Source organism: Dreissena polymorpha, chromosome 8, assembly GCF_020536995.1.
Source record: "Dreissena polymorpha isolate Duluth1 chromosome 8, UMN_Dpol_1.0, whole genome shotgun sequence".
Lineage (NCBI taxonomy): Eukaryota > Metazoa > Mollusca > Bivalvia > Myida > Dreissenidae > Dreissena > Dreissena polymorpha.
Window position 1 is genome coordinate 11,361,401 of NC_068362.1, and position 18,222 is coordinate 11,379,622.

The 18,222-nt window shown below is 34.7% G+C and overlaps 1 long non-coding RNA gene across 1 annotated transcript in view; it reads left to right on the forward strand.

The window, feature by feature from the left end:
• The first annotated feature begins 14,789 nt into the window (after positions 1–14,789).
• The window catches only part of LOC127841870 (uncharacterized), a 30,656-nt gene continuing 27,223 nt past the window's right edge, over positions 14,790–18,222 (forward strand). The window contains exons 1-2 of the long non-coding RNA XR_008031378.1: positions 14,790–15,156; positions 15,769–15,826. This is a non-coding gene — a long non-coding RNA (uncharacterized LOC127841870). The remainder of the gene's footprint in view (positions 15,157–15,768; positions 15,827–18,222) is intronic.

The following is an 18,222-nucleotide window of genomic DNA, read 5'->3' on the forward strand; positions in this document are numbered from 1 at the left end:
ATTTATTTTTCAACATACAGTACCATACCAATAGCATATTTTTGAGTCTCTTTTCTATCTTAACCATAATAAATATACATGTACATGCAAGCACTTCAAGATAAAAATATTCTAGCATTAAAATTTGATCTCACCATTTTATCTATATGAATGCTATTCATAATCATGAATTCTATTATTATGAATTGGTACATAATATTGCACTGATAAATGTAAACATTGATTGAGTGAAGTTTAGTTATTAAACAATAACTGTGATAATTTACTCATTACTATTATATTGTAATAATTACAATTAACTAATTAAGATAATACATGTTTATGGTATTTTTGTTTAAAAAATATTAACTTATATTGTGAATAATTTGTATATGGGGCCTATTGTACCACAAGCTTTTTCAGAATATCAACTTGGCTTGGAAATATAAAACTTTAAACAAATTTCATGATACATGTACATTACATTAATTAAGAATGGTTCTAAATGAAATCTTAGTTATTTATCAAAATTAAAGATAACACATATATCCTAGTAAACCTGTTTAAAGGAAAGTGTAAGAAAATTTGACCTCTTTCCAATTGGGTTGACTGGAAAGTATTTTCTCTTGAAATACAAGGGAAGGAATTAAGAATTCAGCAACGTTAAGCATTTCATTTATCATAATAAATTATATCTGTAAGTGGCAATAAGACCTAGAACTGCAGTTTATACATTTATAGTTTTAAGCAATGTGAACAGAAACAATCATCTACTATTCTACATGTACATGTAGGTTAGTCAATTTACTCAGAACTTGATATAAATGACCAATAGTATGATCCCACAATGGTGGCAGTTCCAAATTAGCAAGTTACCGGTAACCATTAATAGTGATCAAGAAATTAACTATATATTTATTAATTGTACACATGTAAACAGCATAATCCTAGACACTGGCCCTGATAGCCAGGGGTAAAAGATTCGAGTTCCGGATTGGCTGTACAATTGTCCCATCCTGCAACATTTGGTGCCCAATGTGGGACCATGGCGCAATCTATTCTTAACAAAATCTGTTCATGGTTTGAATGGATCAGGTTTACAATGATCCCAGTGACTTGAATTCTCGAAAAAAATCCAGCTTGGCAGAGGAGAATGTTAGTGCACGAACTTAGTGATTGTCACTAAACGGGAGATGTTTTTTGGCATTTAGCTCAATCAGAAAAGCAAGGGGTCCCTGGTTAAAATCCCGGGCTGGCTGCACAATTTTCTCATCCTGTGTCATCAAAACATAAAATACCATAGTATATTTAAAATGCCCAGTATGCATTATGCTTGAGCATTAATTATGTGTATAATTTTTACCACAGGAGTTTGAAATTCTATACATGAAGCTAATCTTGTGGCCAAATAATAAAAATAGACCCCTATATAGTAAGTCTATATACTATATTAGTATATAGGGGTCTAGTTTTTTATTATTTAGCCATTAGATTATTAGCTTCATGGAGAGAATTTCAAACTCCTGTGATTTTTACTGAAAAGCATTAAAAGCAAAATATTGAACAAGCACAGAAGTAACATTTCTAAAGTAATTAATGGTGCTTGGTAAGCATTAAAGGGGCCTTTTCACAGATTTTGGCATGTTTTGAAGTTTGTCATTTAAAGCTTTATATTGATATATTGATAAATGTAAACATATTGGATCTAAAAAGCTCCAGTAAAAAATATAGAATAAAATTTTAAAAAAGGGAAAAGTGGAAAATTCTAAAAATGAGCAATATCTCTGTATCCCATAATTTTTAGAAATGTCTGCAAAAATATGTAATTAGATATATGCTCGTTTATAATGAACCAAAAAAGTTTCCAACAGTTTTTTACAGATACCTGAAGTGTTTCATTTTGACATCAAAGAAAAATACTTATAAATTCATATGGACACAGTAACAATAAAAACTATTTTCATATTATTCTTCAAGTCTTTGTTGGTTCATTATATAAACACATGGCCAATTGTTTAGTTTTAATCAATTGGGAAATAAATATGGACTGTTGTGATAAATATATCAATCTATACTTATATGGCCTGTGATATATGTGATTTGAAAGTATATGTTACTGTCACATGTGACTGTACATAGTACTCAAAGAACAACAATACAATGAAAAGATACAACTCATTCAAAATTAACAAATGTTTTATTTATCAATACAATACTTGCAATGAAGAGTTTTTTTTTTCATTATGTTGCATCACAATTCAAATAATTTGTTTATTATGTCATTGAAACTCATCAACAGGTCAACTTTTTTTACGCCTTCTCAATCTTAACAGTTTTCAGTTTTTCAGAACATAACTCGTAGGCACCAAATTCAATCTATGTCAAAAACAAAGAATTAAAAATAACGAAAGTTGGCAAGCCAGTATAAAACATGATTTTATCGTCTGAGGCATTAACATATTTGATGGCTATTTCTGATTTGTAGCTCCATTGGCCAAAGGCCAGCGGAGCTTATATCATGGTCCTGTGTCTGTCGTGCGTCCATCCGTGTGCTTACTTTTCCTTCAAACACCTTATTCTCCTAAACTACTGGTCCAATTCTGATGAAATTTCTCAGGAATGTTCCTAGGGTAAACCTCTTTCAAATTTGTTCAAATTATGCCCCTGGGGTAAAATTTGACCCTGCCCAGGGGGTCACAAAATAAAAAAAATCATATAAGGCCTATTTTGTAAAAACTTTCAAACTCTTCTCGTCCATAACTATTGGGCATAGGGCTATCAAATTTAGTATGTAGAGACATCTAATAGTCCTCTACCAAATTTGTTCAAATTATGCCCCTGGGGACAAATTTGACCCTTCCCCAGGGGTCACAACATTGAACATATGCTTATATAGGGTCTATTTTGTGAAAACTTAAAAAATCTTCTCGTCCATAGCCATTGGGCCTATAGGGCTACCAAATTCGGTATGTAGTGGCATCTTATAGTACTCTACCAAGTTTGTTCAAATTATGCCCCTGGGGTCAAGTTTGACCCTGCTCCGAGGGTCACACAATTGAACATATGCTTATATAAGGCCTTTTGTGGGATTTTTTTTTTAATCTTCTTGTCCATTACCGTATGGCATAGGGCTACCAAATTTGGTATGTAGTGACATGTTATAGTTCTCTTCTTAGTTTGTTCAATATGCCCCTGGGGTAAAATTTAAAACTGCCCCGGGGGTCACAAAATTGAATATATGCTTATAAAGGGCTTGTCAATAACCATTGGGCCTAGGGCTACCAAATTTAGTATGTAGTGACATCTTATAGTCCTCTACCAAGTTTGTTTATATTATGCCCCTGGGGTCAAATTTGACCCTGCCCTGGGGGTCACAAAATTGAACATACGCTTATATGGAGTCTATTTTGTGAAAACTTTAAAAATCTTCTTGTCCATAAACATCAGGCCTAGGGCTATCAAATTTGGTATGTAGTGACATCTTATAGTTGTCTACCAAGTTTGTTCAAATTTTATTCCTTGGGTCAAATTTGACCCTGCCCCGGGGTCACAAAGTTGAACATATGCTTATATAAGGTCTATTTTGTGAAAACTTAAAAAATCTTCTTGTCCATAACCATCTGGTCTGGGGCTGTCAAATTTGGTATGTAGTGACATCTAATAGTCCTCTACCAAATCTGTTCAAATTTTATCCCTGGTGTCAAATTTGATCTTGCCCCGGGGGTCACAAAATTGAACATATGCTTATATAATGCCTATTATTTTCCGTAAAGCCTACGGCTTTCACATGTATACTGAGCATATCGGGATGACGATATCAAGTGATCCGCATTTTAAACGAACGCTTTAAACACCACGTGACTCACCCGGATGTTCAACCCGTTTCTTACCATTAATCGTTTTGGCGTGTTATCGAGTGGTTCGGTCGATTTTACTGTGTAGCAAGGTAATTACCCGTTGAAATATTTTGATTTATTTGTTTAAATAGTTTACTATTGCCTTACTAAGGACGTTGTCCTAGTATTTTATTTGTTTTTGGTAACAATTAAGAGATAAAATGGAGGACGAGCTTTCGCTCAAAGAAGACACTGAATTTTCGGGATTCGGGTCTGATGAATGTGTTTCGCCTGTGGCTCCACAAAAGACATTAAAGTCTGTAGTTACTAATGTTACTAATAAAACGAAAGGCAAGGCAGTTGGTACGAAGAGTGCCAACAATAAATGTACAATTAAAAGTAAAGTAAAAAAGACTGACAGAAATAAGTCGTCAGCTTCTACAAGTACATGTACAAATTCAAAATCAAGTTCAAATGTGTTGGATTTTTCTAAATTGTCCAAGCAAGAAATTGACAATCTGAAAGTGGCTCTTGGACTTGGTTCTGTTGACGTGGTCACGGAAAATGATGACATTGCTCAGTATGGCCAAAATTTAGATCATTTGCCAAACATCCATGTGCAATTTGACCATGATCAAAGTGACAATGATGTAGAATTAGATTACAATAACAATAATAGCAGGAATATTGGAGCTGATTTTTCAGCAGCTTTGTTTGACGGTAAGGATGATAATCCTACCTCAGAGGATTTTTGGGATTTGCCAAAGTTAAGGGCACCTGAAAAGGGAGCTGCCATTTCCCAATCTTTGGCTAAGTTGATAAACACTACTTGTTCTGCTCAGTGTGACACTGATTCAATTGTGGCTAAGTATAAACTGCCAGAAAATTGTGTCAATCTTGGAGCACCTTTGGTTAATAATGAACTTTGGAAAGTCTTAGACAAAAGAGCAAGGTCACAAGATCGGGGAATGGTAGAGATCCAGAATTTGGCAGCAACAGGAATTGTGCCTATGATTAAGTTGGCGGAGATGTTTAAAACTCAGATTTCAAGTAGTCCTGAAGCTAGGACATTAGTTTCTGACATCATGACAATAATGGGCCAAGTACAGTATAACCTGTCTCTTAGACGCAGGTATATGATTAGACCAAACATAAACAAAAAGTATTCCAATCTTTGTAATATTAACACACCGGTTTCCTCAATGTTGTTTGGTGACGACATTAGCAAAGAGATTAAGAATTGTGACAATGGTGTTTCTTTGGGAAAGGATATGAGAATGCGAGAACAAGGGTACTCTGCAAGACCCTTTAGAGGCTCTCGGGGTAGAGGTTTTTATCCTGCTACCTTCACTGGAGGTTTTGAACCCTCTCATGCCATGAGGTTCACACCATACCCTCAAAGGGGTTCATACAGAGGGGCATCTCGATCATTTGGTGCCAATAGAAGAGGGAGATCCACTTTCCCCACTGCTACTGTTACTATGGCAGACCAGTCAAAAAACTAGTGGTGAGTACTGTGGGAAAATTGAAGTTTCATGTGCAAGCATGGGAGCAATTTACACAAGATTCTTGGATTTTACAAGCTATTTCTGGCTATAAAATTGAATTTCATACTCAACCGGTTCAATATGTCATTCCAAATGAAATTCCATTTAGTCTTGACCAATTACAAATTGTTAATGAGGAAGTCAATGTTTTACTTAAAAAAGGAGCGATTGTACGTTCAAGTGATGAAGACAATCAGTTTATTTCTACTATTTTTATAGTGCCTAAGCCTAATGGAAAGTATAGACCAATAATTAATTTGAAATATTTAAATGAATTTATTGTTTATGAGCACTTTAAACAAGAGACGTTTAAAATGGTTTTGGATCTCATTCAGAAGGATGATTATTTTACGAGTATAGATCTGCAGGATGCATATTTTTCAGTACCCATACATGAACATGATCAAAAGTTTTTGAAGTTCAGATTGAATGGAGCTCTCTACAAGTTTGTATGTCTGCCGTTTGGGTTATCCCCAGCACCAAAATTATTTACAAAAATTTTACGGCCAATTTATGCTTGGTTTAGATTTATGGGAATCAGATGTTCTTATTATATTGATGATTCAATTAATATGCATCAAATTAAAGAGATCTGTTTACAGAATTCAAACAGAATTCTAGACACGTTGAGATTGTTGGGATTCACTATAAATGTTGATAAGTCAGTGTTACATCCTTCTCAGAAAATAGTATTTTTTGGTTTTGTTATCGATTCTGTCCAGTTTATGGTGTTTTTAACAGTTGAGAAAATACAGAGGATTGTGACTGATGCTGAAACTTTATTGCATACTAGGCATGTGAGAGTACGTGAAATTGCTTCTTTCATAGGCAGACTAGTTAATGCATTTTTTGCAATTCTTGAGGCGCCTTTGCATTATCGATGTCTTGAGCGCGATAAGTTGAAAGGGCTTGGAGATACCAATGACTTTGATAATGTTATCGAGTTAAGTAATGAAAGTAAGGATGAGTTAAAATGGTGGGTCAAGTATGCTGTCTCTAGAAACGGAAAGATTATAAGGCAAAAGGATATTTTGTATCGCTTAGCAACTGATGCATCTTTGGAAGGCTGGGGTTGTTCTCTGGCAGAGGGTGAACAACATGCTAATGGTAGATGGAGTGAAGAAGAATGCATACATTCGATTAATTATTTGGAGTTATTATCCATCTTTTATTCTTTGCAATCCTTATTTTCTCGTTACCATGATATTCACATTCAGATTCAAAGTGATAATGTTTCTGCTGTGTCTTATGTTACAGATATGGGAGGAATGAATTCACTCCCTATGGATTGTCTAGCTAAACGCATTTGGGAATGGTGTTTAGAGAGAAATATTTTATTTCAGCAATATATATTCCGGGAAAGACTAATATTAAAGCAGATTTCTATTCTAGAAATTTTTCAAATTCTACGGAATGGATGTTAAAACCTGATATTTTCTTTAGAATTTGTAAACACTTTTTTCAGCCAGACATAGACCTTTTTGCATCCAGGCTGAATAAACAATTGGATAAATTCGTTTCATGGTTCCCAGAACCAGGAGCTTATGGTGTTGATGCTTTTTCTATGTCTTGGAGAGAAATGAAGCCATATATTTTTCCACCATTTAATTTGATCAGCAAAATAGTTAATAAGATTATTTCTGATGAAGTAGATCAGGCAATTTAAGTTTGTCCCGAGTGGAAAAGCCAATCATGGTATCCCTTGGTATTGTCTAATCTAATCTCTTTGCCAGTCAGGTTACCAAGGCATCTGGACCTGTTGTTTCTTCCCCACAACAGCATGGTGCACCCTCTAAGTCGATCGCTGAAGATGGTCGTGGTTATTTTATCTGGCAGTCGTTGGCGAGTGGGGAAGTTTCACGAGGAGCTGCGAATATTATCCTGTCAGCCTGGAAGCCAGGGACCAGAAAGCAATACGGTTTGGCCAGGGAAAAGTGGTACTTATGGTGTTATTCAAGGGCTTTCAGTCCCTTTCAAACAACTGAAGGTGTAGTAGTATCTTATTTGTATGACCTTCATAAGGATAAAAAATCTTATTCAGTGTTAAATACTCATAAGGCCATGTTATTGCAGACATTACCATTTTTTGGTAACACTTGGTGTTCTAATGTGTTTTTGATTACTAAATTTATGAAAGGGATATTTAATATTTGTCCAGCTCTTCCTAGATATAGGTTCACATGGGATGTGAGTACTGTTCTCAAGTTTTTACGGACTTTGTATCCATTAAATAAATTGTCTATGAAAATGTTGACCCTTAAGGTGTCTGCTTTAATAGCATTATCGTGTGCCCCAAGGGCTCAGACTTTAGTGTCACTTAATCTTGAGTATATGAAGACAAGTAATAATAAGGTTTATTTTGTATTTCCTAATCATCTTAAAACCACAAATAAGCATAATAATTATCAGTTAGTTTTAGAACATTTTCATGATGAGAAATTGTGTGTTATGCATACAGTGTTGTTTTATGTACAGTGTACTGAAGCCTTAAGAAAGGCAAATAATTTATTAGTGTCTTATGTAACCTATAAATCTGTCACCACCAGTACTGTGGCAAGATGGCTTAGGGAAGTTTTACAACTTTCTGGCATAGACATTGGTATTTTTAAGGCTCATTCGTTTAGATCTGCAGCTACCTCTGCAGCTTATAATAAAGGGTGTTCTGTAGTAGATATTTTGAAAACTGCAGACTGGAAATCCGATAAAAACTTTTATAAATTCTATTATAGAACTGTGGAAGAGAAAGCAGTGTCATTTAATGACGCTGTATTTGGTAGTAAGTAATTACTATAAACGACTATTTGAAGTTTTTTGATGCAGATTTTGTGTCTAAACAGTTGTGTCAATTTGTTTTAAGTGGGTTGAAACTGCAATGAAAATGTATGTAGTGTTTTGTCCATTAATGGTTTATAAGTATGTTTATTATGACATACATGTTTGTTATTTTTGGGCTCGAAGACTTTTGTTTATTTAGTATGTATTTCTTTAGTAAAAGATACATGTACCTAACTGTTACTATTGTGTGTGTCTTTGGTTTTGTTGCTTGATTTAAAGATGCTCAGTATACATGTGAAAGCCGTAGGCTTTACGGAAAATAATGATCCCTCATCCAAGCTTTAGTGAAGGATGAGGGACATTATTTATAGTAAAGCCGGAGGCTTGAGCATGTATACTCCCTCCCTTTTTATACGCCCGTATAAAATACGGGACGTATTATGTGAAACCCCTTGGCGGGTGGGCGGGCGGCGGGCGGGCGGCGGGCGGCGGGCGGAAGGCATCACTTTGTCCAGACTCTAATTCAAATTGTATTCATCCGATCTTCACCAAACTTGGTCAGCAGTTGCATCTAGTTGATATCTAGGCCAAGTTCGAATATGGGTCATGCCGGGTCAAAAACTAGGTCATAGGGTCAATAAGTGCATTTTCAAAGGGGCCACTTTGTCCGGACTCTATTTCAAATTGTATTCATCCGATCTTCACCAAACTTGGTCAGCAGTTGCATCTAGTTGATATATAGGCCAAGTTCGAATATGGGTCATGCCGGGTCAAAAACTAGGTCATAGGGTCAATTAGTGCATTTTCAACGGCGCCACTTTGTCCGGACTCTAATTCAAATTGTATTCATCCGATCTTCACCAAACTTGGTCAGTAGTTGCATCTAGTTGATATCTAGGTCAAGTCCGAATATGGGTCATGCTGGGTTAAAAACTAGGTCACTGGGTCACTTAGTGCATTTCAAGGATTTAGCATGGTGTCCGCTCTCTAATTGAAGTATTTTTCTTCCGATCTTCACCGAATTCGGGCAGAAGTTGTGTCTAAATGATATCTAGGTCAAGAACAAATATGTGTCTTGGCGGGTCAAAAAATAGGCCACAAGGTCACTTAATGAATTTCAAGCGTTTAGCATGGTGTCCGCTCTCTACTTGAAGTAGTTTTCATCTGATCTTCACTGAATTTGGTCAGAAGTTGAGTCTAAATGATATCTAGGTCAAGAACAAATATGGGTCTTGCTGGGTCAAAAACTAGGTCACTTAATGCATTTCAAGCATTTAGCATGGTGTCCGCTCTCTAATTGAAGTAGTTTTCATCCTGTCTTTACCAAATTTGGTCAGAAGTTGTGTCTAATTGATATCTAGGTCAAGTTCAAATATGTGCTGCTTAATTTTCAAAAATATATCATTTTGCCACTCAAATGGTAAAGCTATCAAGTTGTCCAAAACCTTCAAACGGGCGTATCTTGTGACAGTTTGGCACTCTTGTTTATGAAATTATATTGATTGGTCTGAGATAGTTATTAAAAAGATTGTCTATGGTTGATTGGAGTTTATCAACTCTTTTTTCCCTACCCTTTGTGCTCTTGTGCTTTTTTGAAGCAACAAAACTTTGTTTTAAAGAATGGTAAGAAACGGGTTGAACATCCGGGTGAGTCACGTGGTGTTTAAAGCGTTCGTTTAAAATGCGGATCACTTGATATCGTCATCCCGATATGCTCAGTATACATGCTCAAGCGTCCGGCTTTACTATAAATAATGTCCCTCATCCTTCACTAAAGCTTGGATGAGGGATCATTTTGTGAAAACTTAAAAAAAAAAATTTTCATAACCATTAGGCCTAGGGCTACACAATGTACAGTCCTCTATATAGTTTGTTGAAATTATGCCCCAGGGGTCAAATTTGACCCTGCCCTGGGGGCCACAAAATCGATTATATGCTTATATAGTGCCTATTTTGTGAACACTTTAAAAATCTTCTTGTCCTTTAACCATAAGGCTGTGGCACTTCTAACCTTATGTGAATATATTAGTGTTTAAAGGTTCGTTTAAGTCGCATTGTGTAATTTTTTGTTTTGACTTAAATGTTCCAGGTTCGTTTAACTACTCATCAGTTTGCGAAAGAAAGCAACAAGTCTTTTTATAGCATATATAGTCTTTTATTCTTGTTTAAAATGTTTGTATATGTTGTTTTGTAAATGTATATTATTCTTATTTGTATTGTAAATGTATGTACTTCTTATTAAGAAATTGAACAAGATCAAAACAAGAAAGAAACAAGATACTCCAACACAAATATAATCCGTCCAGAAAGTAAATCTCCGTCTCTCCTGCACTTACTGTAAAGCCGTAAAATTATAATGTTTACTGTGCAAGTTGCTATCAATAATGGCTCGATTTTTTCGGCGTAAGCTGCATAAGCCAGCTTTTCACCTTAGCCTGACCTTTGTAAGTGTCCAATAAAATTCCAATAAAATTTCCCGCGGCTAGGTACGAATGAATACACTTCATTTATTCCATTGGCTGATTTGAGTATACCACCAGAACATTGGAAACATATCCCCGTCTTTGTAACACTGTTTTACTGTATGAAACAATTTTATCTCGAATGAAAAGGCTTAATAGATAGAACAGTTTTACACTCAATTCTCGACATCAATACAGTTTGTGCGTACACCTTTTATTTTCAGAGTATTACCAGCGCAAGAGCGTTTATACTTAAAAGGCTATGTTCTCATATTTAGTACTTACTTCCTTATTCCTGTCAACATGTTAACATGTAAAAGTATAAAGAGCAATGGAAGCGAGGCCTCACTTTAAAGCATTGCATTTCAACCCGCGAGGTATATCGGGTCAATTCGCGGACATTCAGAGTTTATATACAGGTCATCACCGGAGTTGGCGGCCAGTAAAATAATCGTTATATAATAAAGACGCTATCCGTGAACTAGGTGACCTGGAATTTTCTTTAGACCAGAAATATGTTAAATGAAGATATTCAGCAATATAATTATGGTATGTAAATAATAGATTCTTAATGTGTTTTTAACAATACAATGATAAATATTATTGTTGATAAATTTAACAATAATTATTCGTCCATATTGCCTAATGTACTAAAGTGATATTATGAGCATGTAACAGTTTATAGGTGTCTATCGCAACCGTTGATTATTTTTGATGTTTCTACTTCATATACACTTATATTAATTAATGCAGCATCATCATACTAAAACAATATACCAGAAAGAGAAAAATAATGCATTTGAATATCAACCGTACTTTCGTTTGACAACTGATCATGCGTTTACGAGTTGAACCTAAATTTAGTTTTAGTGCAGATTTGTTCATACGACACAAAGACACGAAATTGTTTTACCGATCATTTCAGCTTACAGGACTGGGTGGGTCACGTAAGAATATCGAATATAAAATATATTTTTATAAACAACTGGTAGCAAGGTGAGTTGCAGATAATTAATCAGTAACCACATTTTAACTAACTATTTTGACCTGTTAATTCTTTTCAGCTCAATGCAACAGTGCAAAATGCCCATAATATCACTTTAAGCATTAGCACGATGATAATTGATACTGTTAATAATCGAATCAAATAGCAATGCCCGACAAACCACTAAAACAGGTTTGTTCGAAGAACGCGCCTATAAATACGGATACTTCTCGTGTGGCCGGTTGACTCATATGTTTAAATTTCACTTCCATTCTTCTTTTGGTTTTCTGTTTTGTATCTATAGGTTTATGACCAGCAATATGTTATAATGTAAAATAAGCCGCGAAAACTCCCCGTAACATCCCGTACTGCGTGTGATGCAGCTAAGAACTGCACAGAAAAAGACATTCGCTATACTTGATCTCATTCATTAAACTATTTACGCCGTATATCTTTTTTAAAGATATTTCTTGTTTTAAAAATACCCCACTTTTATACTCATGCTTATATAAATGCTTATATAAACGGTCATGTTCCAGAAAAAGTGATCTCAGCAAGTAAACAAAACGTTCCATCACCCTGTCAGATTGGAGTATTTTTTCCTAACCCCAGTAAACAAGCAGTTTGTGACTGTTTTAACATCGGTCTGACCGCCAAATAACCAAGGCTTAAGAGCATCCCTACATGTATGATAGTTTGAATTGAATTCAGTCAGCTTACTAGGACAAAAGTGTTACAAGGCATAAGGCTACCAAATTCGGTATGAAGTGACATCTAATAGTTCTCTACCAAGTTTGTTCAAATTATGCCCCTTGGGTCAAATTTGACCCTGCGCGAGGGTCACAAAACTGAACATACACTAATGGGGCCTATTTTGTGAAAACTTTAAAAATCTTCTTGTCCATAACCATTGGGCCTAGGGCTACCAAATTTGGTGTGTATAGACATCTAATAAACTTCTACCACATTTGTTCAAATAATGCCTCTGGGTCAACTTTGACCCTGCACCTGGGGGTCACAAAATTGAATAAACGCTTATAAAGCGCCTATTTTGTGAAATCTTAAAAAAAAATCTTGTCAAAAAACATTAGGACTATTGCTACCAAATATGGTATGCAGTAACATCATTCTTATAGTCCTCTTATACCAAGTTTGTTCAAATTATCCCCTTTGGGTCAAATTTGACCCACGGGTCACAACAGTGAACATTATATACGCTCATATCTTGCTTATTTTGTGAAAACTTTTAAAATATTCTTGTCCTTAACTCTAGGACCTAGAGCTACCTCATTTTGTATGTAGTGAGATATAGTAGTCCTCTACAAAGTTTGCTCAAATTATGCCCCTGAGGTTAAATTTGACCCAACCCAGGGGGTCACAAAAGTGTACATGTGCTTAAATAGGGCCTATATTTAAGTATTTGCACATGCCAAGAATATTTGTTTCAGCCTTTTCTTCACCAGTGAAGTGATACAGGGCTATCATGGCCCTCTTGTTTGTTATTTGTAGAGATTTCATGCTTGTCAGGAGATGCCTGCCCACCGACACTTTCAGAGCTGCCATCACCGACACTGGTGTCATCAGCATGTGACCTGGCATAAATGAAATATATATATCTTATACATATTTATTTATTTATTTATTTATATATTGTATAGTTTAATGATCTTGTTGTGGCATTGTAGATATGGTGCCTGCCTAGCCATTGGGAGGCCACAAGTTTGATCCCTACTTGGGGAGGGTTCTCATGATCTTTACAAAAACACTATGTACTGGTTCTTCCCAGAAAACAGACTTGAGAGTATCTCAATAAGCCTAAAGCTTTGGATGCAGTCTAGCTAAAATGAATAAGTTTATTATTATACATACATTAATCTTAATGTAAATTTGAATGGTTTTCAATAAAGTTAATATTAATTTCCTAGTCCTACCACATAAAGTATGTTATGTTTTGTTCTCACAAAAACCATTCATGTCCATATTAAAAAAGTGGTTGTTAATCTTAAGAATCTTTTAACTAGTGGCATGTTACTGTTTAGTTAAAATTATATCTACATAAATATATACATAAACAAGCTTTCGCAGCCGAGCGTTGGCACCTGTTATGCTGTGCTCTTGTTTTAAATCCATACAATCACAAATTGGAAAAATTTTATCGCCTTAATGAACCGAATTGGCATTTATTTTTTTAATCAACAAATATTGACTCATATGGCCTTTATCTTGTTTTTTTTAATCATATAAATTATAGTTATATACTTTGTGAGATGAAAATAAAATAACAGTCGGATGTCATAGCAGAAAACCTGCTGATGTATTATAAAATATTTGTTCTATAATTCATATGTGCCCTTGAATACTACAGTGCATTGTAGCCAAAACAAGATTCAGAAATATTGATTTATAAACATGAGTAATGAAGTATTTTGACTGTCACTACATGGCATGTCTATAAATAGAAACTGAGTTCCTGGCAGTGAGACACTTTCTGACCTAGTCCTAATTTTGTGGTTTTTAAATGATTGTACATGTACAATATCTTTGATAAATTGAATAATTTCATAACATCATATAACAAAGGTACTCTTGCGGTTGTATTCTTTTATGAAGTGTTCAAATGTATGTATTAATTTCATTGTAATTATAGTAGTAGATCTATGTTCATTTAAACATTTTGCTGTTGAAATTGGTTTGGTAACTAACTAGCTAGAAAAGTGTCAATAACTGCTGTTTTGAATATTATTTTTTTTGTTATTAACACTTGAAAAACACAAATAATGTTGTAACACGGCACATGAATTATAACTGCTTTGGTCAATTTCACTTATTTCAGTACATAGTTATCACATGTATACATGTGTGGGAAATCTATTCATGCTGCACATAGTAACATGGTATAAACTGTTGATTGAACTGTGCAATTGTTTCTGTATGTGTAATTGTTTCCATCTGTGTAATTGTTTTACTTCAATTCATATCTTACTCACCAGTCGCATTTCAACATGTCAAACGTTAACACAATAGCTTTGCTACTGAAGTTTATTGTCACGCTTAACTATTGAATCATTGAAATGTATGCATATATTTTAGATGTGTAAAGGCCTCTTTATAGCAACATATGCGTAATACAAAATCACTGCAGTATGTTTAATAAGATTATTTAACATTTACAGTAATTCAATATCTTGATGTTACTCTGTTTTGCAGTATACAAGTGTGCTGTGAGTCCCACAGGAGACAGGCTGTACATCATCAGCTACTGGCAGGACAAGCTTCTCACCCTGGCCAGGGATGGCACACTCCTGGCTACATTGACAGTCCCAGCACTAGGTAGCCCACGTGGTCTACATGTGACCCCTGCAGGCCAGGTGCTGCTGGTCTGTGAATGGGGGTCCCACACTGTACTACAGGTGGGCTGGGAGGGAGAGAGTAAGCTGACTACTCTTGCTACTCAGGAGGATGGAGTGTGGTTCCCACGGTCAGTCTGCTACAGCAGCACCACATCATCCATCATTGTGGGACTGTGGAGGGACGACAACATCCTGGTGTTCAGAGTGGAATAGTGTGTACATGTATGTATTAGTTGTTGTAATTAGTGATTAGTATTTCAATGACAATGTGTTGTTTAGCATACAAACATAGTAGTGTGTGATGTTACAATACAACATTAAGTGTGTAGTTAAAGATACAAATAATTTTTGTGCACATATTGTTATCTGATTATACAATGTGAGTTTTGTTGGAACATTAGATTTAATGCATATTATGTTATTGTTGTCATAACATTTATGTAATTATGGTCCTAAAATTTAATTCTTGTAAACTTCGCATGAAAAAAACAAAGCATTTCAACTGAAAATTTAATATTTGTACAAAGATGCACATGTACATAGCAACTGAGGCTATTTTTAGACTTTCATTTCTATAAAACATGCCATGTAAGAAATGTATATGGATGAATATTTTTTAAATAAAATATGAAATTGTTTAAGTAATCTTTGGAGGAGTATATATTGATATTTTATGCAATGTTTACAGAAAGGTAACACTTGATGTGAGATTTATTTATTTGCCATATTTCATGATGTTGAACATGTCTTATTGATTTTTATTACATTTACATAAATGTGTGTGAGTCCTAAATATACATACAAGAAATAAATCAAGCTTTTCTGCTGCTCCAGTTGCTGCTGGGTCGGGACAACGATGCTGAGGATGTGGGGGACAAGCATGACGCAGAAGGTAAAAGAGACGCTTTGTCAGGCCTTTTCTTGGTCACTTTGGGAAAAAATGCAATTTTGGGATTTTTTATTTGTTTCGTGCTAAAAGTCCATTGATTTGGGAAAACACATTTAATATAAGTATTTATAATACTTCAAATTATAGGAATAAAATCCTATTATAATAGTTATAAACTTTGTTAGATCTATTTGAAACATAATTGAGATATAATTTTCATAAGGAACAGCATATAACACACTTTGGGTATGGGTCCGTTAAACAGACCCATAAATACTCAAGGAAAAGCCCTGCTTGTGTATTTCCTGTTTATTAAGATGAGGTGGAAAAGAATGGTATGAATTAACAAAAGGTAAAATATCCTTTTAAATTGTTTGTTTATTGTAAAATCATATATATTCGTCCGCATGTTATTTCGTGGTTAAAAAAAGACTTTCATGGACGTGGTAGTTAATGCATGACTTTCTCGGTTTGAAAACAATAAATATGGAATTTGTGTAAGTTATTTTCCAGTGTGTTTGTATTTAATTTGTGGATCGTTCAACCCTTAAAATCAATAAAAAATAATGTCCCGCGAATAATAGTGTTTTTGCAGTGTATAAATAAGTGAAGTGGACGAGAATGATATGATATGATTTCACAGAAGGTAAAATGGCGTCTATTCTTGTGTATATCGTGTTTTCAGTACAACTTATTTTACTTGATGATCAATAACTCAAACCCTTCTCCAGCTCTATGCTTTCCAACTTACCGATACAGACACCTCAGAAACACAACACCGCAATAATTTCTGTCATCCCCATGCAGGCCTTGAGTTTTTGTAAAGCTGTGAGATATTTAATTAAACCTATTTGATTGGAATCTATTCCATCTAATGCCGTATAGAGTCTGTTTGCGAGGAGGTGTTAAGTTTTCATTGTGTATACAGTGTTGTTTTTTTAGTCATAACAGGCCCCATCACAAAGGAGCATGATTTACATAAAACCACCATTTTTTCATGGGATATTATGCGTTCTTGTTAGTTTCATGGAATAAATGCGTTTTGCTTCATGGAGTTAACGAGTATTGAAAAGTGTAACGAAAAATAATTAAATTGGAAAATTTGTATGGGAAAATAATTAAAACAAGCAAATCCGTTGAATTGATAGCACACGCCAATATGCTTCTGGACACAAAAGTATTATATTTGACACTCAAAACAACATTGTTACAAGATACAAAGGGCCAAAACTCAATTATTAACAGATGATGTACAATGCCATTTGGCGTGCATCATCCTCTTATCCATATATATACGCATTACAGGTTTCAATAATATCCGCCAAAGCACTTCAAAAATATGGCTCCGGACACACAAAAAGCATTTTTCAAGATACAAAGGGCCATAACTCTGTTATTAACTGATGGTGTACAATGCCATTTGGCATGCATCATCCTCTTATCCATATGCATACTCATACCAAGTTTCAATGAAATCCACCAAAGCACAAACAAGATATGGCTCCGGACAGACGGGAGGAAAGACGGACGGACGGAAGGACCGACAGACAACGCCAAAACAATATCCCTCCGCCTATGGCGGGGGATGATAAAAAGTAGAGAAACTCGTATTGAGCACCTCTAAACTCACAAATTCGCACTGAAAGAAGCCCAAACACGTTTTAATAATATTATATTTCTTCTTCGATATAGCATATAAGAAGTTTACAGTATATTTACTGTATAATGTTATATAAGTTAATGTTATTTGCTCTTGAAAGCCCTTTATAAATCTAAGCATCGACAATGGAAGCCATATGTCTTATCAGGCATTAATATAATTATTTTCATTGTTCAAACATTTCTATGTGAAGGATCGATCTAAAATTTGGCATGCACATTGAGGATAGATGAAAAATGATAAGGAAGTGCATATTTTTTGCGTTTTAAACAGTTCAGGTTTTCTTATAGGTAACATTATACTAAATAATCGTTTTATGTTGGGCTGTTCTCAATAAAAAAAATCATATTTTACTCGAGGCCATGTTTTACACTTTAGACTGGTGTTCTGCCTTTATCTCTTGGATATATTGGAAGGGAAAGAAAAGGTGCTAACTACTTAATCCCTGACATATGATAAAAATATAGAGACTTAAGTACAAATTTGACCTGAAAACAGTTACATTGCACTAGAAAATGGCAGGAAAATTTAAGGTGCAAAAGAAGTAGAGTTTGATTTGAGTAAAGTTAATGTTTGGTTTTAACATGACATATCTTTTTTATTGCTTAAATTGATTCAGCTTAGAATGAACTTTCAGTAAAAGTATGGTTATGGTGGTCTCTATGTTCAAAATGTTGCATTTATTTTCTCTTTAATTTGTCGCTTTTACATTGAATTATATAGGGAAATCATTTAGTAT